Here is a 27,500-nt window from a genome sequence, read left to right as displayed (position 1 = left end):
ATATATATATATATATGTATATATATATATATATATTATATATATATACATATTATATATATATGTATATATATATATGTATATATAATACACATAGTATGTATGTGTTGTATTGTGGATGGAGGGAGCCAGTCATTGAAATCTTTCCTGAGGTATTCATTAAGAGTATAGTATGTAATATATCCTTTCTCGTGCTTTCCTACAGCTGTAGCCAAAGGGAAATATCTTGGCCATAGGTGGTGGGATAAAACCATCTACACAAATGCAACCCAACTTTGTTATGTTGGTCTTGTAATGAAGAGAGTGCTCCTCTTTTTCATGTTAATGATTCTAGTGTGTGGAATTTTAGCTCCAGATATCTTTTCAGAAGGGATATATGTTGTTCTTCCAGTAAGTATGGGAAACTTGCACTATGACTTCTCTCCTGGGCCTTACAGCATTAAGTACATATGCTTTTGTAACTGGATGTGCCCACTTAACTGACCTGTTAACATAATTCACAAGAAGGTGTTCTGCTTCAGAAAGAAGAGTTGTTTTTGTCCAGGTTTTGAGCTCATTCCTTGGTACCCAGAGAGTTTATGCCTAATTCAGGGATGTTTTACTTCTTTGCAGCCCCACTAATTGACAGTCTAAAGCTAACAGAAAAATAAAGTGAAGCCATATGTATATGTGTATATATATACATATACATACACATACATAAATATATATATATATATATATATATATATATATATATATATATATATATATACATACATATATACATATATATGGTTGTCTATATGAGAAGAAATTTGAAATGTCTCAATTTATTTTAATTTCTTATTGTGGCTTTTCATATGTTTATATATATGAGGGGGCTTCAAAAAGTTTGTGAAAAAAGAACAGCATGAAAAAATGGTTTCAGTTATGATGCTTATTTTTCAACATATGCTCGGTTCAGGTCAATACACTTCTGCAGACGTTGATACCAGCCTTTAAGGCCATCTAAGCTTAGATGGCCTTAATCATTTAAGGTCAATCCAATTATTGTTATTTTTGATATAGCAGCTCATTTCCATCTTCAACCGATGGAAAATTGGTACCTTCCAAATATTTTTTAAAAGTTTGGAAACAAAAGAAATCAGGCTAAATTGGGTGCTGTAATGTGGATGTTAGACGATTTCCCATTGAAATTCGGTAGCACAACTTTTAACTACCGAGCGCCATGAGCGGGTGCATTGTTGTGGTGGAAGAGAATGTGTTGATGTAACTTTCCTTTTTTTTTTTTTTTTTTTTTTTTTTTTTTTTTTTGTGAGTTATCTCAAATCACATTCATAATAAGCAGATGTAATTGTTTTCTTGCTCTTGAGGAAGTCAGCTAGCAAAACTTCCTGCATCTCAGAAGACAGTGGCCTTTCCTCTTGAACACTCTGATTTTGCTTTGACTGGTCCACTTCCACCCCTGGGCAGCCACTACTTTGATTGAAATTTTATCCTCAGGATCCTACTGGTAGAGCCATATTTCATCCCCTGTCACAATTTTCTGCAGAAAAGCTTCAGAGTCCTCATCTCACTTGTTCAAAATTTCCATTGAAAGATCTACCCTCGTTTGCTGCAGATCTGGGCACAACAGCCTAGGGACTCATTGAGCAGAAAGCTTGCTTAGCCCCAAACTCTCCACAGAATTGTGTGTGCAAAACCCACAGAGATGTTGAGTGTCTCCTACTGATTCATTGGTTATTCATCTATACTTTTCAGTCATGTTACGGACAGCATCAGCAGTACCCTCAGTAATCAGCATGCTTTAAAGCAAATGTGTAGGCATGATGTTTATGTTAACCAAGCATTTATGCCAGTTTTTTATGCAATGGAACTTAGCGTTTGAAATTGAAATGTCACACATGAGGAATGTTCAGTTGTATATTCCAGCATTTAGATAATAGTTTTCAGGATTCATGGACCTTTTAATTACCATATTCAATTATCTTACAGTTCCTAGACATATGCAACTTCTATACCATTGAAAATGTGTTCTTTGAAGAAATATGCATTCATAGTACATATAGTTTAGTTTAGTCTATCTTTCACGGTACATTATTATTATTATTTATTTTTATTATTATTATTTTATTTATTTTTTTTTTTTCAGAAAGCTCTGATACTTAGTTTACCATATACAGTATAAACTTTACATTTCCTACCATAGTTGGTGTATATTATTTTACCATATTGGTGTAGAGCATGCAAGCATTTTATAGATGGCAACTACATTCACATATTACGTCATTCATATAACAATAGGAAAACGTGCAAATTCGGTGTTGTAAAATAAAGTCCTAAGTTAAATGTAGTGTGACATTGAATTCTGAAATTGTTAGTATTATCATACTTTACAGGATCACTTCAAAAGTGCGATTGCCGGGTGTCTCACCAAGATCCTCGGAATATATTCAACCATGATGAGGACTGTTAATGTAACCCTATGAGCTTAAAGCGGATCGAAAGTGTTGTGCTTGAGAGTTTTGATGACCGTTGTGACGGGTTGAATATCAATCCACAAGAAGTATCTTAACCCAACCACCCCGGATGTATGGTCTGTCCCCATTAGTTTTTTTTAACATACAGATGGTTCCACATGTGCCCTAGTGACCGATCCTGATTTTCCCATTTCTTGAAATGGCGAGAAAAAGGTTTTTCTTTTTAATACAATTGATATCAATGCTGTTATTATTGTTACTGGTGTTATGGTTATTAACTGTTATTGAAATCTTGGTAACATTTAAGACAATGATATAATGCAAAAGACCCTTTCTAAAAGTCAATGAAAAGGGTAAACAGGTGAGCTAGGTATGACTAATGACTGACTCCTTGGTGATTAAGCACTTGTAGAGCCATCTGTGTAAATACTATAAATAAACTTGTATTACAGTGGGTATGGCATGTAATCTTGCCATCCGTGCCGATTGGGTTAAACTTTTGAAAACTGTTAAGAACAAAAATTACAATTTCAATGTGTTGCCAGTAAAATATAGGAAGTGTCAGTACTTGTTATTAATGTAATTTTCATCAGTTTAAGCGTTTAAACCATATTTTAAATAATAAGCAATTAATTTGCTTGCAGATGTAGATACTTTTGTGCTTTCTATTACAAGTAAAACTATCAGATATAATCATTATTGCTTTGTCTACTTTTGATGCCATTATTCTTAGTATTGCCACCATGTATAATTATTATACTCGAGTTCCTGTACCCCCTATGTTACTTAATGTTACGGTAACGCCAAAGTCAATGAATGTGAAGGTGCAATCGTGATTAATTAATAATTGACACAATTCATAGTTATGTATACCAAAAGTTACTACACTAAGGTGTCACATGGAGTGGGAAGGCACTGGTGTTTTACACACTTGGAGCTGAATGTGATTGTAGCCTTACCTGTGATATATCGTCAACTAGTTGATATGTTTTATTAATTAATAGCTTCCCAGAGAGATTGGATCAGTCTAGGAGGTACTGCAATAAGTGGCCAGTTCTCAGAAATCATTTAAATTTCGGTTTTTATTTGCAGAAAGGTAACCGTTGAAGTCAATATTTTCTTGAAGCTAGTGTAATACCATCTGTTAAGAAAGGGGTTAATCTTAATGTTTGTTATTACTTGCAAATAAATATAATTAGATGATATCCTCCCCGGAGGGAGTGGACCAATCCCGGAGGTACTGCAATACCGGGCCGATCCGCGGCAAAGGTGGAGCAAGCCCCTAGCACTTCGCCATTTTCCAAAAATCAGTTTAATATCGTAGATCCCACATGGGGATCGTATCAGATATTAAGCTGATAAGAACAGATACTACACTTTGATCTTAGCCAAAAGGCCGAGAAGCGATACTGAAACAAGGTTGTGTGCGTGTCCGAGAAAATGTTTCTGAAGACTTGCTAGTGATGTTCTTTATAGATAAAAGGATTTAAGCGACATGACATTGGAAGTTATTGAAATCTTCATTGGCATATGAAAATGTTTCCTGTATGAATATTCCCAGAGACTATTGCTGGGATTTACAAGGTTGGATAACTTTATCGGACAAATACTTGTAGCTTCTTAGCCAACTATCACAAAACCTCTTTATTAACACATGTATATAAGCAAACTCACGCACGGCCAAACTTTCACACCCACAGACACATTGCCTGCATACACACACACACACACACACATATATATAAATATATATACCCAAGGCCTATTACTACTGTATATAAATATTTAGACCCTGTATATTCTGCACACACTGACGTCCATGTGTATGTATGTACTCGTAAAAACGTAAGCGCACACACTAACACGCACGCACACGAACACTTTCGTACATATTCTGTATTTGCATTTTACAAGAAAATGTATATATATATATATATATATATATATATATATATATATATATATATATATATATATATATATATATATATATATATGGAAACCTTAACGAAAGAAAATGATTATTTTCTGGGTATACTTGAGTAAACATTCTATGATCGTTTACTATTATGCATATATATATATATATATATATATATATATATATATATATATATATATATATATAAGAAGAGAGAGAGAGAGAGAGAGAGAGAGAGAGTATTGCGATATTTGATATTAGTCTAACGTAATATAACCAAGATTTGAAAAATGCATATCCCTGTGTGCATTTATATCATGTTAATATTACATTTCTACAAATATTTTCGTACATGTGTATCCATCTGTATTTATAGATTTACGAAGGGTTTGATGAATATGTGTGAGTGTGCATATGTGGGTTTATATATATATATATATATATATATATATATATATATATATATATATATATATATATATATATATATATAGCAACATACGAAAATTGCCATAAAATGTCACGGAGATGATAAAAGTAGCATAACGGAAGTACAGCTGGAAAAAAGCTTATATACTATAATTTAGGAAATAATAAGGATTGTTGATCATTGACATCTTTGTTCCCAAATACAGTTTATAAATATGAACATAAGTGTAGTTCACTAGCAGAATCTTCGCAAAAGAAAAGTTCAATTTGATATTTGTATTAGGTGTTATAGAGCGCGTGGGGTTCTCAGTAAGTGTGAGCGTGAGTCGGCGGGTGGGTTGTTTTAGCATACTTACCTGGCACAGGAGATACCGTGATCATGAAGGCGGTTTTCCCAAGGCGAGGCTCACCATTGCACTCCGGTGGCGCTGACCCTTGCGATTAACCCAAATGTGGTTAACTCGAGTGCGCAATTTTTGTTAGTGGGGGACTGCGTTCGCGCTATCCCCCTTTTTACATATCGTTATACAAATATCCGCTATCCCCTTTTTACATATCGTTATACAAATATCCGCTATCCCCTTTTTACATATCGTTATACAAAAGTATTACATTAGAACTAGCTCTCTTAAGTGTTGGCGAGAGAAAGATTCTATCTGTTTACCCTTTTCCTTGTTTTTCGAAAATATTTTATATTGTTCGTACTAAAATCAGTAACATAATAATGTCTATACTAAAACTAACACCATCGATATTCATAGCATTAGTAAAGAAAACCCTTTTCCCGCAAATTCAAGTAAAGGTGAAATCAGGTAAGGCCGCAAGGTCTACTAATAGACTCCTTTGTGGCTAAACACTTACAGAGCAATAATAATAATAATAATAATAATAATAATAATAATAATAATAATAATAATAATAATAATAATAATAATAAAATAGGTCACAGTATTTTCCTGGCGACATTGAGTTAAATGTTGTTTACTTTTTTGAGACTAGCTTCAGTAGCAACATTTGGCATATTAATCTAATTGTGCATGTTTTTCTTCACTTAAGGGATTTTATTTCATCAAAAATATTCTGAACACAAAAATAACAGTTATTTTTAATTACAAATTACGATTTCCCATACGCAGTTCCCGCTATATAAGTAAGGTGGACATGTGTGTAGTACACTTTGGTTGTCATTCGTTTCCTATGCTTTTAACGTTACGGATGAACGGTTTTCTCGCGGTGGATTATGCTATCATTATCATATATTTGATTAATGAAATGTGTATGTTCACACACACATAATATATGGTGGGAGTTATCTCAGAGTAGATCAGAAATGTATACATAGTAGGTAGATCACTAACGTGTTATTGTATGTACACATACACACGCACACGCACAGGCACACATACACACGCACGCGCGCGCGCACAGGCACACATACACACGCACGCGCGCGCTCACATACTCGCACACATAATCAATTTGAAGCCATAGCTAATGTTACACTTTATTTTATTTCTATATAAAGATAACCCTTTTCACCACCAAGTAAATGAAAATTAGGATGAAGTGTAAGCTTAGATGAGAATTGTGTAAAAATATAGTAACGTTAAGTGATTTAGCGTCGAACACCAAATGTTGGCGTTTTTGATGGGAAATGATGTATAACTTATATAAATGGAAAAGCAATTCATGTTTTAGCCGAGGATGGAAGGGTTAAATCCTATTAACCAAAAATAATTGAATATATATCAAGACATTCCCCTTACTATAAGAATATTTTTTATTTAATCATTATATATTTATGTTTAAGTTGAGTTTGAACCCACCGAAGTGGGCTATAGAAAAAATTGAGTAAGACTCATTGAGTTGTTCCCCTCCACGGAAATCTTTAGTAAAAGGCGAAAGATTTATGCGTTTTGAAGGGAAACCAGAGTTAGAAATAAATGGTAACCGAATTGACCAACAAAGGTAGACTGAGGATTCGTAGAGCGATGTGTATAAGGGCAAGAAAGACGTATCTTGAAATAAACGCTATTATTTTACTTAATAAGGATTAGCACGCATAAAAGTAAATGTGTTATGATATTTACGTTAACCAAATATATAAGCCAGGTAGTTTGAACATAACTGAACTTAACAAAAGAAATTGAAAGATCGCTTATGACGAGGAATATTTTTCCCCTTAAATCATCAATCATCGAAATAACGGTTTTGAAGATACACGACCCTTTTAATTCTCGTATTAGATTATCTTGTAGTACCTAGAAATGTGCAAATGAATTTCATTGGAGATACAGTGGAATAGACAATATGAATAACGCATTCAGTATTCATATAGTTTAGTTTAGTCCCTGTGCCACGTTATTTGATATGCATATCTTGTTTTAAACTATGTATAGTGTATGCATTAAGTTTCCCACAATACTTTACTGTATACCATTTGATCAAATAGGTGTAGATTATGTAATTATTTTTAAATGGGCAAACTACGTCCACATATTACATCATATATACATCAACATACGAAACGTAAAAGCCCGTTGTATTAGAACAAAGACCTCAGTAAAATGTAGTGTGTGAATGAGTGTAGATTATGAAAGTATGATCATACTTTATAGGATCACTTCTATAGTGCGATTGCCGGGTTTCTCGCCGAGATTCTCGGAATATGTTCAACCACGATGAGGACTGTTAGTGTAATCCTCTGAGCGGGAAGCGGCTCTCAAGTGTTATGCTTGAGAGATTTGATGACCGTTCTGACTCGGTTTACCGATGTTGAGAGGAGGATCACACAAGCTGAGTGGTTGAACATCAATCCACAAGAAGTGTTCTTGAACTTTTGACAACTCCTGAAAAGGAGGAAAAACTCTTATTATAAAAAGGTGTAAGCTTTCTGCATCGTGGATTTCAAAATCCAAGAACTGACTTGAGTGTTTAAGCCAAATTTCTGTTAAATGTTTTGTCTACTCTTGATGCCATTGTTATCAGTAATGCCATTGTCACTACCAGTGTTATTGTTGTATTACTATTGCAGTTATTAATTACCTCCTTGAGTTCTGTAACCCCTTTTACTTCATGCAAATATGTGACTCGGTAGCAGCAGTAACGGGAAAGTCTGGATGAGTCGGAAATCGTGCTTAACAACGGACACGAATATATATACCATGCGTCCTGGAAGTAGACGATAATAATGAGTAAACAGATTAATAGAACATTACAAAAAAGTATGGAATACTAATAAACTGCCAATCCAGGCAAAGTAATATAAAATCGTAAACTTGTCAAATGTTCAATGTTGAACATGATGTGACAATCATAGCATATCAAGCTTGACAATTCTGTTTAGTGGATCGTGTGATCTAGTGGTTTGGTTCTCTGAGTAATACGCAGTGTTTGAGTCTTCGTAATGGAGGGTATTTCTATTTCTATTTAAAAAATCCATTACTACATTACTTCATCTTATGCACTTGAAGGTTTGTGGAGGCTTAGATGTCTCATGGAGTGGGAAGGTCTTTCACACACTCCAAATTTCAGGTGATACTAACATTTTTGATTTTACAATATCAACTATTTCATAAATTTCATGTTAATATGCTCCTAGAGACAGTACTGTAGATCAACCATTGAGGTACTGCAATACCTCCGATCCATAGCGGAGGTAAAGGAAGACCCTAGTAAATCTCCAGTTCTCAGAAATCCGTTTAATATCATGTGTTTTAGGGGGGGTGGGTTACTCCACAATATGTTTACATATTGTCTAAATTGAATTGCATTATTTCACCGATCGGCAACGAGGAAGCAAATCTGGAAAGCGTCACTCTTTTGTGGAAGCCTTTTTGATATCAGCTATTTAGAGAGTAGCTAATGTCAAATATTGAGAATGCATATAAATTTTTCAATTAGTTCATATCCTCTTCAAAGAGAATGAAACAATTACCAATGTACATTCTATGAAAGCTATTGTAGATTATGGTTCTGGTGTTCTGTGGACAGAGTGGTTCAAGCCCTTGTATTTGCATATCTTTATAAAAATGTTTTAAAATGTGTTTCTATCTTGCACTTGATATGCACTGTAGATGATGAAGTCAAGGTGGCACAGAGTAGATTTTTTTTTTTTTTTTATTTACAGACACATAATTTGATATGATAGTAATATTATAGATAATATACCTGTGGCACTAAGTTCATATGATGAACTAGTTTATATTTTGATTATGAGTAGATTAATCCGGATGTAGTAGAGACCCAATTTGACACTATTCATTTTTGACAGAAATAACGCAACAGACATAAATGGAAACCCAAAAAGTTTATACAAATCCCCGTTGGAGGGAATGGATCAGTTTTGGAATTACTGTATTACTTTGTCGATTTCCGACAACAGTGTAGGAATGCCGTAAAGCGTCACCTACTCCTATTTACAGAGGGGACGTTGGTATCCTGCAAATGTTAATAATTTGATTTAATAAATTGGAATATTTTCCCTGGAGGGAGTGGACCAATCCCGCAGGTACTGGAATACCGGGCTGATCCGCGGCTAAGTTGAAGCAGGCCCATAGCACTTGCCCATATTTCAGAAAATTGGTAAATATATCTAAAATAGTTATAGTCTAAATTAGACTATACCTTCCAGAGTGATATTAGTGTTACGTATAAATATAATTAAGATCTGAATAGCATATATCCGCGTGTACATTTAAATCGTCTGAATATTACATTTATGCGAACATGTATATCCATCGGTATTTATGGATATATGTGTATATGTGTGTGTGTGTACGCACACATCAGTATGCGTACGAACATTGAAAAAAACGCGGACTTGGTAAATGTCATATAGAATGATATAATTAATTGCGCGAGGAGCTTTTTATTCACCTTACGATATGTACAGGATAGTTTCACATATAATGCCTTGCATGTGAACGTTTTTGTTTCTAAACTTAGTTTTGAAATGTAATTGTGTCATTCACTTGGAGTTTCTTTAGAAAAGCAAAGGTAAATTTGTTATCTGTATAAAGTATTGTAGATGGTGTGAGGTTCTGAGTGTGAGCGATGGTGGGTCGGCGGGTGGGTAGTTTTAGCATACTTACCTGGCACAGGAGATACCGTGATCACGAAGGCGGTTCTCCAAAGACGAGGCTCACCATTGCACTCCGGTGTCGCTGACCCTTGCGATTAACCCAAATGTGTGCGCAATTTTTGTAAGCGGGGGACTCCGTTCGCGCTATCCCCCTTATAACCTTTAATTTTTACCGAAAAGTGTATTAGATCCACTTGTCCACCTAGTCTAGTTAGTAAGTAAGTAAAGTTAAAAGAAAAGACCCGTTAACGGGTAGGAAACAAGATGGGAGAGGGGAAGGATAAGGGTGGGATCGAGAAGATGATTTAGTAAGAGAGAAAAGAGTTGGGGGTTAACCTAACATGCGGGGTAAAAGTTGGGGGCATAGCTTACAGGAGGAGGAAAGGAGGACAAAGGTCGGTAAGGGAGGCCCCGCGCCATCGGTGGTTCGCGCTGCCCTGGCATGGCAGTCACTCGCTTCGCATGAGCGAACTCACGGGTCGGCGAGGCTAACCTAGTCATCTCTTTACTTCTATATATTTGGTTAATTTGTACAACCAGCCCATTGGAAATTTTACATATAACTTGTTCGATGATATATATATGTATTTCGTAAACGAGTTAAAATACTGAAATACAGAAAATTTCAGTTCATTATCATGGTAGTATTCATACTAGCATTAACAAATTATTTTTAGTAATCTGTCAAGCTATATGCAGGTTTTTTTGGGGGCAACATTATGGGTATTTTGAAGGGCAATGCCTTTGATTGCCATTTCATGACAAAATAGATGTGAACAATGCAAAGCTGTATATGTATATATATACATATATATATATATATATATATATATATATATATATATATATATATATATATATGTATATATGTATATATATATATATAATACAAAGAATCGGTCTTTTAAAAAATTGCCATGTAAATGTATCGATGTACCATTTTTTCGTTACATTTTGAGAAAAACACCCAAGCGATACCGATAAAACGATGCAGATATTGAATCGCTAAAGGGATACAGGTACCAATACAAAAGCATCGATCGATATATGTATCACGATACTGCCCATCTCTTAACTAAAATGATGAATGTAAATCATAATGATATCGGAGATACTGGTGATAATATTATTGATGATAAGTTATAAAGCAATACTGATAATAATCATAATTGTAATCCTACCATTAGTAATGATAATTAGTAAATAAATAAATAGATAAAACTAGTGATAGTGATCATGGGAAGCAAAAATGTAATAATGGTTATCATGGCCTTCTTAATCATATCAGTAATTACGATAACGATGATCTTAATGATAACTATAACAAAACCAATCACGGATGGGGAAGACGTAGATTATTGTGCCTCAGTGTCGTGGACATGTTTATTAGCTTTATATCTGTCACTTCTCTTATTATGTAGTTTCCTATTGTGGAAGTTTTTGCATAGAATATTTTCATTTACAATATCTACATTTGCTTTATCTGTCTGTTGACCATGTCAATGATACTGGTTATATTATGGATGATAATTTCTTTAAGAAAATTAGAAATTGTAATCCTACCAAAAATGTCGTTAATCAGTAAATTATTAATTAGATTAAAATTAACATGAAAATACTTAATAATCGTGATAATGGCCAGCTTAATGATATCAGTAATTACGGTAATGATAACCATAATGATAATTATGAGAAAACCAATTAGAAATAGGGAAGATTGTTGTTCCTCCATATAGACATTTTTCGAGCTTTCTATCTGTCACTACCTTACTGTGCAATTTCGTGTTGTGCAATTTTTGTTTGGAATATTTTAATATATAATTCTTTATATCTATCTAGCGCGGAGACTGGCCCTAGTGTTGTGTTGTATGCTTGTGTTTGTGCTTGTTAACCTTGAATATAATTTATTGATTTTCTACCGAAAAAGAAGCGTGTGGTATTTCCAACCAAATGCTTACTATCGTTGGCGAATGAATTAGCAGTTTGTATATTTATGGCAGTGGACATACATTTCAGTTTTCATTTCATAAGATTATACGCAGACGACTCAGTCATTTTTTAATTTTTTTCGGCCCTGGAAGACCGAACCAAAGCTCTTTTTTTAGACTATCTTTATTACGATCATATTCTTATTGTTCTTTTGTATATATCATTACTAATATAATTGTTACTAATACACTTAATATACTTGTTACAGCTTCATTTTTTTGTCTTTCTAAAACAAAATGTTTTTATTATGAGAAATTTATTAAAATAGAATTGCATTTACTTTAGTTACCTCTATGATTCATACTATCAATTTTCTGTTTATCCTTCTCCCTCTTTTCGATAACTTTTCACTATTTGCTATTGACTGAAGTAAAATATCAATTGATTTCTCTATACAAATATAAGAAGAGTTGCTATAAATTGTATTGAAATAATATACAATAATTGATATACAATAAAATACCAACAGCATCTGGTGTTCCCAGGCGGTCACCCATCCATGTACTGACCAGATCCAACGTTGCTTAATTTCGCTGATCGGACGAGAAGCGGTGCTTTCAACGTGGTATGATCGATGGCGATTATATATTTAACATTAACCAGTTTTATTTCAGTGTTCATTGACTTTTCATAAAAACAATGCGTCTTTTGTTTTTGCATCAAACTTCATTACAATGACGTTCAAGCCATCAATGTAACAATCGTCACTGGCGGAGTACAGGCAATTCTAACTAGGTCAGCTCTTTCTTTGTGCACGCTGGTCCTAAATATGTAGTTTCCTATTGTGTAAGTTTTTGTTTAGAAAATTATCATATGCAGTTTCTAGATCTGCTTTGTCTGGCGCGGAGATACGAGAATGTTGTGCTGTGTGCTTCTCTTTGTGACTGTTATCCAGTAAATATAATACATTGATTTCAACATTCATCTAACGAAAGTGAAATAAATGTGTTTTCTGAAAATCAAACGATCTACAGAACCAAATCTTCAAACCTGATGCCAAATATATTGCTAAAATTTAATTGTGATATATATATTATATATATATATTAGTATCAGAAACTTAATAAAATGTTTAGAATGGAGAATTGCATTTGCTTTTGTTACATCTATGAGTTCTATTCGTTTTCTTCGCTCCGACGGCGATGATTTTTACTCTAATTTCCATGGACTGAAGTATAATTTCAATTGATTTGTTTATATAAATGTAAGAAGAGTTGCTAAAATAGTAATGAAATGCTTAGCATATTTAGTTTATATAATAAAGTGCCAACAGCATCTGGTGTTCCCAGGCGGTCACCCATCAAAGTACTGACCAGACCCAACGTTGCTTAACTTCGCTGATCGGACGAGAAGCGGTGCTTTCAACGTGGTATGATCGTTGGCGTGTGGTGTTTTAACATTAACCAGCTTTAATCAATACTCATTTCTAATGAATATTAATATAATGTATCCTTTGTTTTTACATCAAACATCATTACAATGACATTCTAGTCATCAATGCATTAATCACCACTATTGGAGTATAGGCAATTTGAACTCAATTGTCACAACTTTTAAGCACCTTAGTAAGCTTCTCCTTTTTTTGTGCATTCTGTAAAGAATGCAGGGTACCCAGTAATCATATATATTGAATAAATAAATTTGTGTCCACAACGCATCCTAAATCTCTCACATCGTTTCTGTTATAGGAAAAGTTAAATATTATAGATATAATAAACAGAACTTCGATTTTATTGACTCTGAGTCTTTCATATAACTTTCTTGGCTATTACTGTGTCTCTTCTTTTGTTGGTAGTATCAATATTTGTAATTGTATTTGTATAAATGTCTTCTTCCTAGTATTTTGTCCATTATCACTAGCATTTAAATCGTCTTTAAACATGTGATAATTTTTGCTTCTCAAAAGCAATTATTGTTTCTGGTACTGCACACATTAATGATAATTGTTAAAAGTTATAATAAAAGTTGGTTGATAATACTGTGTTATGACGTAATCCTACTAACTAATGAGAATTAGTAAACCAATAATTAGAAAAACACTAGCATTTGTGGTAGACGCTGACAAATATCTTAATGATACAAATAATTAAGATATCTAGATCATGATATTATAGCTAACCATTGCCATAGGGATGAAGAGTAAATTATTTACGTTACAAGGTCGTTGACATGTTTTCGAGCTGTTTCACTTAGCTTAATATGTAGTTTCCCTGTTGTGCATGTTTTTTTTTTTTTCTTCTTTTTCTTTTCTTTTTTTTCTTTTTTGAATTTTTCATATAGTTTCTAAATCCTGTTTTATCTTGCCTCGGATATTAACAGCGTTTTACTGTGGTGTTTCTCATAGTGATTATACCCGTAATAGGGAATGTATGTGTTTTCTACACCATCCAAAAAAGAAATAAAAATCCTATTTTATATAATTCACCCGTCCCTACCATGATAAAATAGAATCTGTTTCTATAAATGACCCGCCCTTACCATGAGTTAATTAATCAGAACTAGATGGCCTCTGTAAACCGCCGCTTGGGTGACCTATAACATACTAGTAGCAAGAAAATGAAGAAGTTAAAGAGCGTCTGAAACAATAGTAAATGAGATTAACATTTGTGTTTTCAAGTGGTCCCCTCCGAGTATGCCAGACATACTTAACTATGTAATAAAATGCCAAAGCATCTGGTTTCCCAGGCGTCCCCATCCAAGTACTGACCAGAACCCAACGTTGCTTAACTTTCGCTGATCGGACGAGAAGCGGTGCTTTCAACGGATGATCGTTTGCAAAGTATTGATAAACCGTTAGCCACTGTTCTGTCGTGCTCGTCATTTTTATACAAATCCCTAATATAATGTATATTTTAGTTTTGGCTCAAACTTCATGACAATGACATTCCAATCATAACATTGAGATCTTTTCCATAATGTAACACATCAGTCACAATCGACTACTATCGGAGTATTGCATTCTCATTATTGTCACCAGTTTTTTTTTTGCACCTGCTGGTAACTTTTACTAATTAATTGGGCTGTTCAACTTTGTAAGAATACAAGATGTAGAAGTATATGATAAGAAATTGAGTAATATGATATTTTATATGATTTTTAATGTGTACTCATTCTCACTGCATCCTTGGCACAGAGTAAACGATATAGCACCATAAGCAAAAAGACGATGATTATTGAATCTTAAATTTGAGTGCTTTCATAAAACATTTGCCGCTATTGTTCTTTGTATTATCTTTTTTGAGAAAGAGAGAGAGAGAAGAGAGGAGACAGAGAGAAAGAGAGAAGGAGAAGAAGAGAGAGAGATAAGAGAGAGAGAGAAAGAGACTGAGAAAGAGAAAGAAGAGAGGAGAGCCCGAGACGGCGAGATGAATCGAAGAGAAGGAGCGAGAGAGAGAGAGAGAAGAGAGAGAGAGAGAGAGAGAGAGAGAGAGAGAGAGAGAGAGAGAGAGAGAGAAGAACGAGAGAGAGAGAGAGAGAGAGAGGAGAGAAGAGAGAGAGAGGAGAGAGCAGAGACAGAGAGAGAGAAAGAGAGAGGGACAGAGAGAGAGACAGGAGAGTGACAGATAGAGCACGAGAGAGAGAGAAGAGAGATGAGAAAGAGAGAGAGAAAGAGAGAGAGAAAAGAGAGAGGAGAAGAGAGAGAGAAAGAGAGAGAGAGCGAGAGAGACAGAGAGAGAACAGCCCGAGAGAGCGAGAGAGAGAGAGAGAGAGAGAGAGGACGGACAGAGAGAGAAGACAAGCCAGAGAGCAGAAAGAGACAAAGCAAGAGAGAGAAGAGAAGACAACATGACGAGAGATAAAGACCCCGACAGGAGAGAGAAAGACGGACAAGACAGAGAGAAAGAGACATCGCAATACAGGAGAAAGAGCAAGACAGAGAGAAAGAGGAACCAAAAGACCGAAGAGGAGAAGAAGCCAAGACAAGAGAGGAGAGAGAGAGAGAGAGAGAGAGAGAGAGGAAGAGAGAGAGAAGAGAGAGAGAGAGAGAGAGAGAGAGAGAGAGAGAGGGAGAGAGAGGGAGGAGAGGGAGAAGGAAGAGGGAGAGAGAGGGAGAGGATAGAAAGACAGAAAGCAACAGACCAGCAGACAGCAGACAGACAGACAGACAGAAGAGAGTAGAGAGCAGAAGAGAGAGCGGAGAGAGAGAGAGATGGAGAGAGAGAAACTGAATTTCTTGTGATGTGGAGTCAGTACTCCAGCCCACATTCCACAGGTCTCCTGTAGAATTTAATGAATATTATGGATAATATGTATATGTGTATGTGTGTGTGTGTGTGTGGTGTGTGTTTTGTGTGTGTGTGTGCTTGGTGTGTGGTGTGTATGCGTGTGTGTGTGTGCATGGTGTGTGGGTGTGTGTGTGTGCGCTGTGCGTGGCGTTTTTGCGGTGTGCTGCCACGCATGTGTGTATAGTGAAGGACTTTATTCTCTCAAATCTTAAATAATTAAAAAAATTACCTCGTTTGATGTTACAACCAACATTTCTTTTCTTTCATGTCGAAAGAATATAAATAAAATAACATTATTCCAGTCAGTATTTGTGGAATGGTACCAATAAATTTTCATTTAATTATTCATATAACATACTTCCTAATATATTGGCAAAAGACACTTTCTCTACAATTTTGTCTTCTATATGTCTTCCTCGTAAGGGGTTGTCAATGAGATCGCTAAAGAAATATCTTAACACAAGGGATTTTTTAATGTTATTTCCACTTAAATGTGATCCTCTACATCACTATCCTGCTCTTGGTTTTCATTCTAACATTTTGGCTCCCACTTGTTGTCAATATTTTAGTGGGTCTTAAAAATCCTCTCATTGGGTTTAATATTAACAACTACATTTTCTTCATATATATATGTACATGTTAATGTCAAGATATATATAATATAATAACTAATATTATATATTTCAGATATATATAATATATATATATATTATTATTATTACTATATATCTATATATTATATATTTCTTCTAACTGTCATTATTAGTTTTTGACATGACCTATTATTTCTTTTCAGATGTAACAAGTGATACACCTGATAAGAACCCCAAATAGACTTCCTCTTCAGTTTGGTGGGATGATAGAGAGAGACCAACAAAAGGCCTTAACAGAGCCTGAATCAGCATTAGGCAGTTAGTGCCACGGAGTGAAGTATTGTGATGAACCTTTCCCCTTACAAAGCGAAGTGTGGTTGCTCAATGATGATTTAAAGAGTGCTTCTTTGTGATCAGCAGAAACAAACAAACGTCTCGTCACAACAACTGATCCCTGTAATGGTGCTAGTAGCATGCCCTTCTAATCAGGTCTACATATCTCCTAAAACAGTTCATTCATGTCCATTACTATTCCCTGACATGAGACAGCACATTCCTATCCTGGTTGCTAAACTTATTAATATGAAAGCCTTATGAGTGGAGTTTGTGTGTGTGGTGTATATGAATTTGCCGAATTTAAAATTTAGGGGTGAAAAACCGATTTATCTGAAAAAAAACGGCATGGATAGAACATTAATCTATATTTGTACAAGGCCTAACAATGGCAATTTTATACTCAAAAAAAAAAAAAAATTTGGGGATTACTACCAGGAAATTTCGTAAATAATGTATCCAATTCGCAAACACCATCAAGATAAGCATACATTTCCTTCCTGTGTTCCTGACTTAGAGACAAGTCTAAATCCCACTATACTCTTGTGTAAATACTTCCTATTAGCATATCCCTGTTTCTCAGTCCTGACCTGCTCCAAACAATTAATAACCCTTGCCATTACAGTAACAAAAGTACAAACTCAAGCACATTGCCCCGCAGACTGAAAGAAGCTGTGCTTTTTGCGAGGCAACCCATGGGACAAGGATAAAATGACTGCTTAAATCCCTTACTAATTTCTATTTTCTTAGCTTCCTGGTACAAAACGTGACTTTAACCAATAACAACAATGAAAAGGAATACAACCCACCAACTTTTTCTTTTCTGCCTTGGATTATGCAACTTAGAGTCTTGTATAATACAGAGAAAAATTTGTGATAAACCTTAGCACACAGAGGCTGTAATTTTGTGTTGCTAAAAGTCAATCAAGTAAATAAAATCTCATAATTACATTTACCTTTTAGGACAACATTTGTAGCTATGTAATCTCTTCACCACTAAATACAAATTATGGCCTCAATGGGCTGTAGAACCCACCACACTAGTTTTATTATGTTTGTCCCCATAACTAGAACAGGAATGGAAAATCCCAATGAAACTCTAAGGAGTATTTATTTTCCCACTGCTGCCGTACGGAATCAGTGAAGAGCCCTATGGCCGTGGTAAGGTCACTTATTCATACAGGATTACCTGTGGTTGAAAATGAATTATGCAGACTCTCTACATGTACCTATCTACAGCCTGTGTTGGTTAGTCGAGCACATATTTTGCCATCCTCAGTAGTTTCCTGTTTTTCCTTTATTCCTTTTGCATGGAATTTTCAGTACAGGCTTTGGCAATTACTCTACATACTGAGCAGTAACATAAACACAGAATCTAAACAGAACTTAGTGTTCATGCCAGATATTCTATGCTAGATACCAAAACATGTACTTGTTATATACCCTGTGGCTTACTCAAGGAATCACTTAATTATCATTTTACATTTTGGTAATAACAGCTGTTATTTGCAGGTACAAGAGGCCAATTCCTTTATCAAGGAATAAACATTAAAAACACCTAGATTGCCATTGGTTCTCCTGCTTTATAAAGTTATCATTTTTAGGTTAGGGCCAACAAACTCCACCAGACAGCTTGTAAATCTCGGGCAATTTTCCCCTTAGTGAATAAATAACCAACCATCTAAGCTTCTCTCTTGGTGGACTTTTGAGTTTTGTTCACAATAATTGTAACTATTTTTTCAATTCTTTCAGAGTAAAATGAATAGGGATGCAAGACACTATTTACCCCGCAGTTCCACCAGGTGTTCCAGCCACTTTCACACATGAAATTGGGAACCAATAATGACAACCTGAATGCCTAAGAAACAGTCCCAAAGGCACACGTTGACATAAAAGCACCAACCCGTGATTGCAGGATATCATGTGGCGGTTCTTACTGGATTATGAAGGATTTATCTTTCTAACCCTTGTAATTCCTGAGTAATAAATCCAGTTCTTTACAAATTGAGGCCAAGATTTTCAATCTCTATGGACATCACTACATGTAGATAGCAACAGGTTAAATAAACTAATATTTGGTACCAATACCATTCATATCAGGCATGGCTCATGTTATGAAATATCTAATCAAATAATGCTAATAAATCAAGTACAGATTATGAAGGACTTGAAAGAACCACAAATGGAAAAGCATTATGGTTGTATAAATACTCCTGCCATAAATTTCTTTGTCCATTCATTACAAAAAAAAAAAAAAAAAAAATCGGAAAAATTACCATGCTAGCATTTACAAAAATGAGAAATTTCCACGAAACGTGTTTTATCTGATATAATCATCCGAAGATTAAATTATTTTTTAATTAAAGATTGGTCTTCCGGAAACTCAACTTCTGAAGTTAAGTATTTTTTTCTAACTATACTTTCTAAATTCGGTTCGTTGCCGAACCATCATCGCAGAACAACGAGTATACCCAATAACTCGAGTAATTTCAAGTGACGTGAAGTAAAACACCGACACGTACATCTTCAAAACTAACTGAAAAATAAACTCACAATATTGACAGAAGCTTGACGCAACGCCCCTGTTCTCTTCGGTGGAGGGCTCTTTAACCCTCAATTTATACGTCTCCAGCTCCGCCCTCAGCACCCCGGATTTTGCTGTTGCAAATCACTGGACTCGATTCCTCTTCTGCATTGCTCCCGAGTGATTGGCGAAGAGGCATGGAAGGAAGGCTGCATAATAGGGCCATCGGTGACAGAGGACGATTCGCTCTCGCTCGCTGCTGTCGGCCATGGTTTACACTCAGGAACTATAGACGCCGGAAACACTTAGCTGGACGGTTTCGAGTTCGGACGTTTTTTATTTCGTTCTTTTTTCCCGTGTCGGTCTGTCCTCTTTTTCGTGTTGGTTGTTATATTATTTCGAATGTTTTCTCTGGTTTATAATTTATATTTTTCAGGGAGACTCGGGATTTTCAAAGTTGTTGGAAATTTGGTGTTTGACATTCGAATTTTAGAGATGAAATTTTTGTGTTTGATTTTTAAATGTTCATCTCTTATGTTATCTTGACTGTATTATTGACATATAACTATATCATAACCTTTGTTGTGTTTGTTTTAATGTGTTTTTATTCTCCTCCTTCCTTCCATGTTACTTCCATAACCCTTAGCTATTACTTTAAATTTCTTCTTAGGAATTTTGGTTTGCTCTACTTCTTCATATATAAAAAAAAGTGCTCTAAGGAGACAATTTTTTTAATCATATATATTTTAGTAACTATTTGCCAGATAGCCCTTTTTCGTTTGAAGTATGGTTTTGAACAGGTTTCCGGCATAACAATGTATGTGTTCTCGGACGGATCCCCCCTTGTCCGAGAATAGTTTAACGCGCGTTATAGTAAGAGCAACCACGAGATGAAGTAAATGGTGAATAAATGATTTTCCCCCCAATGGATATATATTTTTTTCCCTGTTTTAAAATATCCCTTTTTATTGTTTATTGTTTAAAATCACTCTTAGTCGTAATTTTTCGGCTCTTCTCTTATCATTTTTTTTTTAACTCTCCTTTCTACTTTTTAATTTGTTTCTGTCCTACAATCTCTCGACCTGTTCGAACATTATGTAGTTTTGTAGAGTGACTATAATAAATACTATTTAAAAAATAAAAAATCGTGACATTTATAAGCAAGTCTAAGGTAGGCATTTTCAGAGTTTGTTTAATTATATGAAGAGACGAACTTTTGATGTTAAGGGGGTTTCACAAAATGATATATAAATACAGCAAAATAATAAATAACATTTTATCAATAATGTTGGAACTTTCTCCTCTTATAAAATATAATATCTTTATATCCGCACATTTATCTATCTATCTAAATATAATTCGCAACATGGGGATATATAAAAAAAAGTCCGCAAATACTAAAATCTATGAAACAAGAATAGAGACAATCTATCTTGTTTAAAACGAAAAACAGAAACTCTGCAATATCTAGTGTAATTTAAAAGCACCAGCTTTTCCTCTTCATTAACATGTGAGATTGTTAAAATCTGGTAATCAAAATGCTATTTTCTATTTGCCACAGTATTTCAAAAATGTTTAATTAGCAATGCGTGCGTGCGCTTGCGCGCGCACCCCCCGTATGCTGCACCCACCACCCCCACAAACACACACCCCCACACAAACCCACACAACCCACACACAACACACACACACACACACACGACACAACAACGCACATCACACACACACACACACACCCACACACAACAACACGACCACACACACACACACCAAATTTTTGCGCATAAAGCATAGTGCAACTATCGTTACAAAAAAAAGGTATTATCTGAAAATACAATGCCTCAACCAAGTTATTTAATTTTCCATTATGCATCTATCAGAAATAAGCATTGATAATATACATATACTGTAAAAGTCCGTAAAAATGCAATTACTGTTGGATACGAATGTAACAACTTTCCTCTTTCTGTCAAAGTTCACTACAAACAACAGTATAAAGATATTATTTGAATGAATTAACAAACAAACAAAAAAATGATTAATAATAAGGCGAACGAAATACGATGATGAGTACAATGACAAAATAAATTAATAAATTCATGGGATACAAACCACGACACGATATATCTTAAATACACCAATTAAATAAATTACCTAAAAACAAAATAAAACGTAAGAAAGGACGACAGAAAATAAAACAACACTTACTATTACACAAATATAGTGAGGCAATTTACTGATGAATCCTCGGGGAGTAGCAAGGTGTGCGACTTAATATAATTTCATTATATCGCCCCTCATCGCTTTTGTTGTTTGTCATCGATTCATTTTACGGTTAGCCGAAGAGTTTTTCATAATATTATGTATCAACATGTATTTGTATGTTTTATATATAAATATATATATAATATATATATATATTATATATATATAATATATATATATTTAATTATTTTTTTAAAAAACATAAAAATATATACACCATATACGATTATATATTATATATATATATATATAATTATATTAATATTATATATATATATATTAATATCTGATATATTATTTATTATATATACACAACACACACGAACAACAAACACCACACACCCACCACACCACCACACACACACACATTATATTAATATCTAATATATATATATATATATAATATATATATATATATATATATTCTATATATTCTATATTATATATATAATATATGCATATATATAAATTATATACACACACACATACACAACATACATATAAACACCCAGTAGCACACCAACACACGACAACACACACCACACACAACACCAAACACCACACATACTCTATATATCTATATATATATATATATATAGATATAAAAAGTATAGATATATTCTATGTGTATATTTCTTATATATATATTATATATATAATAGTATATATATATAATTAATATAAATTACACACACACCCACACACACGACCGACACAACGCACACACACAAAGCAACACACACACACACACACACACACACACACACATATATATATATATATATATATATCTATAATAATATATATTATATATATATTATATATATAGATATAATATATACACACACACAACACTACACATTACTTTATAAATCTGCAACCTAATTCGCCAGTGGCCGTCGCCATTCGCCTGAAGTCCCTCTAACGGGAAGGCGGCTGACGTCACCGCCAAGGGAAACCCGTGAGCGGCCTCAAGCGGTCCTCGCTAGGAGGTCCTAATCCAGGGAACAGGCTTATTTTTACGTATTGGCCTAGTTTCCCCTCTATTTTTTCTCTTTATTTAGATGGGGAATTATTTATTTTTGGATGTTAACTGTTGGTGTTTCACTGTTCTTTACGTAATGTGTCGGCGGTGCTGTTATTGTTCTGTATATTGGGAAGGGTGTGAGAGAATCGCGCGATTTTTTCACGTAACTGACCCCCGCGGATGGGAGGAGTGATGCCAGGGGTGGGGAGCAGTACGAAATTTATGTTCTTATTTTGTAGTATTATGTGTGTGTTATATATATATATATATATATATATATATATAATATATCTATATATATATATATAGATATCTATATATATATATTCTAGATGTATGTATATATAATGGAAAACCACACAACACACAGACATATATGAATATATACACACACTTATATGTTTGTGTTGTTGTGTTATAATGTATTGTGTATGTGTATGGTTTGTGTGTGGTGTGCGTGTGTGTGTGTTGTGTGTTGTGGGGGGTGTGTGGGTGTGGTGTGTGGGTGTGTGTGTGTGTGTGTGTGTTTTTTGGGGGGGTGGGTGTGTTTTTTTTTTTTGTGTGTGTGGTGTGTGTGTGTGGTGCGTGTGTGTGTGTGTGTGTATACATCTATATCTATCTATATATATATCTATATCATATCCTATATATATATTTATACACATGACACAAATATATGTACGTTGTGTAATGTGTATTGTGTATCTATATACTATATATTATCTATATACTATTTCTATCTATATATATCTATATATAATCGTAAATCTATCTATCTATCTATGATAGCTAGCTCGTGAACTCGCTAGATATAGATCAGCATCTATCGATAGATATGTATATCTAGGTATAGCTATAGTATATTATATATCTCCTCATATCTCTCTAGTCGATATACCACACCACACAGACACACACAAACAACCCATACACGCGACCCACCACACTACAGGGCCACCCACACCCCCACCACACACCCCCCCACACCCACACCCCACAACCACTTACCACTAAATCACACACACCCCACCCAACACACACACACACCCACAGATATATATATATATATTATATATATCTACATCTATCTATAGATATAACTCTATGTGTGTGTGTTGTGTGTGTGTGTTGTGTGTGTGTGTGTGTTGGTTGTGTGTGTGTGTTGTGTTGTGTGTCTGTTGTGTGTGTCTGTGTTGTGATATATATATATATACTCATATTATATCTATATCATCTTAATATGTCTCTCTTCGTTATCTATCCCTCTCTATCTCTATCTATATCTATCTATCTATATAGCTCCATCTCTCTCTCTATCTATCTTATCCATATCACCTCATCTCCCATATCTATCTCTCTATCCTATCTATATCTATACCCCACACACACCCAGCCCTAACACCCCCCCCCCACCCCCCCCCCCCGGCACACACACATAATATCTCGATCTACTCTATCTATATCATATATTATATCTATCTACCCCCCCCACCCACTCCCCCACGCACCCCCATACCTCTCTTTGTGTACATATATCTCTATATATCTCTCTATCTCTCCTATATATCTCTATCTCTCTATCTAAATCTATATATTATATATGGGGGCCGCGGTGGCCCGAATGGTTGGAGCGTTCGGACTCAAGAACTGTCCATCCCGACGCAATCGAGTTTCGATGGTTTCCGAGTCACCGACCGCCGCGTTTGTTTCCCTTAGGCCAAGGAACTTTCACCTCGATTGCCTGCACTAGCCCTGGGGACCAGTTCAGCCCAAGTCATTGCCGTGTACATAGAGATGGTGACCGTAAAAAAAAAAAAAAAAAAAAAAAAAAAAAAAAAAAAAAAAAAACACTCGGGCGGAAGGCAATGGCAACCCACTTCTAAATTGCGAAAAAAAAACAAAATCATGGAAGCCCATGACGCAGGCGCGGTGGCCGAATGTGGTTAGAGCCGTGTCGTACTCAAGACTTGTCACGACGGCAATCTGAGTTCGAGGGTTCGAAGTCACCGACCGCCGCGTTGTTTCCCTTGGGCAAGGAACTTCACCTCGATTGCCTACCTAGCCACTGGGTGGCCAAGCCAGCTCAAGTCAGTGCTGGTCCCAAGCCCGGATAAAATAAGAGAGAATGATTACCTAAAAAAAAAAAAAAAAAAAAAAAAGGTAACACCGGCACTCTCCGTGGAAAGGAACTGGGGACCCTACCACGTACTCACTCCAAGAGCATCACAACGTGAAAACTGCAATTGAGTATCATGCTGTGACCACGGCGGCTCAGACATGAACCTACCGTTAAATGATGATGATATATATATATATATATATACATATATATATATATATATGTATGTGTGTGTGTGTGTGTGTGTGTGCGCGCGCGTGTATTTGTGTGTGTGTATATATATATCTTCTTCTTCTTCTTCTTCTACAGGCTTTTGTCCCAGTTCAACTGGGGTCGCCGGTGCGGAAAAAATCGCGTATACAGACATGCAATGCAAGTCACGTCAAAGTTGATCGAACTCAGTCGAACCAGAAAGGCCAATCCTGATGAAGCTGCGGCGACGCGGTCGCGGGCCGCCGTCCTCTCGGATCCGGAGGCTCTGCTGCGTGGGGGCACCTTGGCTGCGTCCTCACGGCCGGGGGGCCTCGGCGGCGTCGCCTCGCCTCGGAGAGTTGTCCTGCTCGCTCTAAAGGCGCCCGTCTTGCCACTTTTCCTCGAGGACTTGCGCGCGAGGGGCCTCGGGGACGCCTCCTTCTCGAAGTGCTGTCCGAATCTTGCTCGCGAGGCCGCAGCTCTGCGCTCTCTCGGGAGCTTTCTTTCAAGGCCTACGCTCATTCGGAGTGGACCTCCGGCAGCGATATGTCGAACTACCCGTGTCCGCCAAAGCGCAGGACGAGGCCATGCAGCGCCAAGAGCCCCATGGTCAAGCCCGAGATCTCTTCTTCCTCTGAGCTTGCTTCTTTAGCCGTATCCGCTCTTGATACAGTAGCCGTTGCCCATTTGTCGCCGGATCACGGCGGTCATCCGACGCGTCGCCTGCGGGGTACGCCCTAGCTCTGTCTGCATTCCTGATTCTCCGCATCATGTATTGGCTTGGCAGGGGTTTTTACGGCCGGATGCCCTTCCTGCCGCCAACCTCTTTTAGTCGCCTCTTACGACACGCAGAGGGTACGTTGGACCTATTCTACCCCGGGGTCCACACGGATATGTGTGTATATGTATATATATGTATATATATATATATATATATATATATATATATATATATATATAGCAATAGTGTGAGAACATGTTGCCGGAGGCACGCAAATCACGTGACCAGAAGTTTGCAATGGCTGTTGTAAACTCGTGAATGAATCCATGACGTTGCATATTCACCAGCGATGATTCATGAATGAAGACTGAAAAGTGCTACGGGAAAATGTATCTTTCGTTCCTTCTTTTTTTGTTGTTTATTTCTTTGGGTTAAATAATCAGAGATGAATGCTTATTCTGGGTGCATCCATGCACACACCAATCGCCCGCGCGCTTATGTAAGCACGCACGCTGATTTAAATAATTTTAGGTAAATCGAACCTAGATACGATGAAATTCAGCCACTGGGTGGGCAAGCCAGTGGCTAAATATATATATATATATATATATATATATATATATATATATATATATATATACATATATATATATATATATATATATATATATATATATATATATATATATATATATATATATATATATATATATATATATATAGGCAATCGAGGTGAAGTTCCTTGCCCTTAGGCAAGGAACTTCACCTCGATTGCCTGCCTAGCCACTGGGTGGCCAAGCCAGCTCATGTCAGTGCCGGGTAAATAGAGATGGTGACTCGATAAAAAAAAAAAAAAAAAAAAAAAAAAAAAAAAAAAAAAAAACACCGGGCGGAAGGCAATGGCAAACCACCACTCTAAATTGCTAAGAAAAAATCATGGAAGCCCATGATCGTCAAGGCCGCGGTGGCCGAATGGTTAGAGCGTCGGACTCAAGACTGTCACCACGGCAATCTGAATTCGAGGGTTCGAGTCACCGACCGGCGCGTTGTTCCCTTGAGCAAGGAACTTCACCTTGATTGCCTACCTAGCCACTGGGTGGCCAAAGCCAGCCCAAGTCAAGTGCTGGTCCCAAGCCCGGATAAATAGAGAGAATAATTACCTAAAACGGTACCACCGGCACTCTCCGTGGAAAGGAACTGGGGACCCTACCATGTACTCACTCCAAGAGCATCACAACATGAAAACTACTATTAAGTATCATGCTGTGACCACGGCGGCTCAGACATGAACCTACCGTTAAAAGAAGAAGATGTATATATATATATATATATATATATAAATATATATATATATATATATGTATATGTATACATATGTATATGTGTATGTATATATGTGTATATTTTATATATGTATATAATATATATATAATATATATATATATATATATATATATATATATATATATTATATATATCTCGAAATCTTATAAAATCATAAAATGTTAATTTCTATTAAAGTACAATCGGCATCACCATATACAATCTCTTCAAGTGAATAACATATTTCATATCAAACATTTCAAGTACTATTAAAATCCATGTCAGATGTTACC

The 27,500-nt window shown here is 35.6% G+C and overlaps 5 non-coding genes and 2 pseudogenes across 5 annotated transcripts; 3 read left to right on the top strand and 4 right to left on the bottom strand.

The window, feature by feature from the left end:
* Window positions 1-3,677: 3,677 nt before the first annotated feature.
* Window positions 3,678-3,870, bottom strand: LOC119581353. The gene has a single exon (XR_005229498.1). It is a non-coding gene; the product is annotated as a U2 spliceosomal RNA (small nuclear RNA).
* Window positions 3,871-5,160: 1,290 nt separating this feature from the next.
* On the top strand, window positions 5,161-5,323 carry LOC119581316. Its single transcript, XR_005229466.1, has one exon. It is a non-coding gene; the product is annotated as a U1 spliceosomal RNA (small nuclear RNA).
* Window positions 5,324-6,630: 1,307 nt separating this feature from the next.
* On the bottom strand, window positions 6,631-6,748 carry LOC119581394. Its single transcript, XR_005229531.1, has one exon. It is a non-coding gene; the product is annotated as a U5 spliceosomal RNA (small nuclear RNA).
* A 665-nt stretch (window positions 6,749-7,413) lies between these two features.
* LOC119581373 lies at window positions 7,414-7,617 on the top strand. The gene has a single exon (XR_005229516.1). It is a non-coding gene; the product is annotated as a small nucleolar RNA U3 (small nucleolar RNA).
* A 2,280-nt stretch (window positions 7,618-9,897) lies between these two features.
* On the top strand, window positions 9,898-10,049 carry LOC119581338 (annotated as a pseudogene).
* Window positions 10,050-12,344: 2,295 nt separating this feature from the next.
* Window positions 12,345-12,463, bottom strand: LOC119581453 (annotated as a pseudogene).
* A 685-nt stretch (window positions 12,464-13,148) lies between these two features.
* On the bottom strand, window positions 13,149-13,267 carry LOC119581310. The gene has a single exon (XR_005229460.1). It is a non-coding gene; the product is annotated as a 5S ribosomal RNA (ribosomal RNA).
* Between the last annotated feature and the right edge of the window lie 14,233 nt (window positions 13,268-27,500).

Source organism: Penaeus monodon, chromosome 14, assembly GCF_015228065.2.
Source record: "Penaeus monodon isolate SGIC_2016 chromosome 14, NSTDA_Pmon_1, whole genome shotgun sequence".
Lineage (NCBI taxonomy): Eukaryota > Metazoa > Arthropoda > Malacostraca > Decapoda > Penaeidae > Penaeus > Penaeus monodon.
Note: the sequence above shows the minus strand (reverse complement) of the source record. Positions and strands in the feature narration are given on the sequence as shown.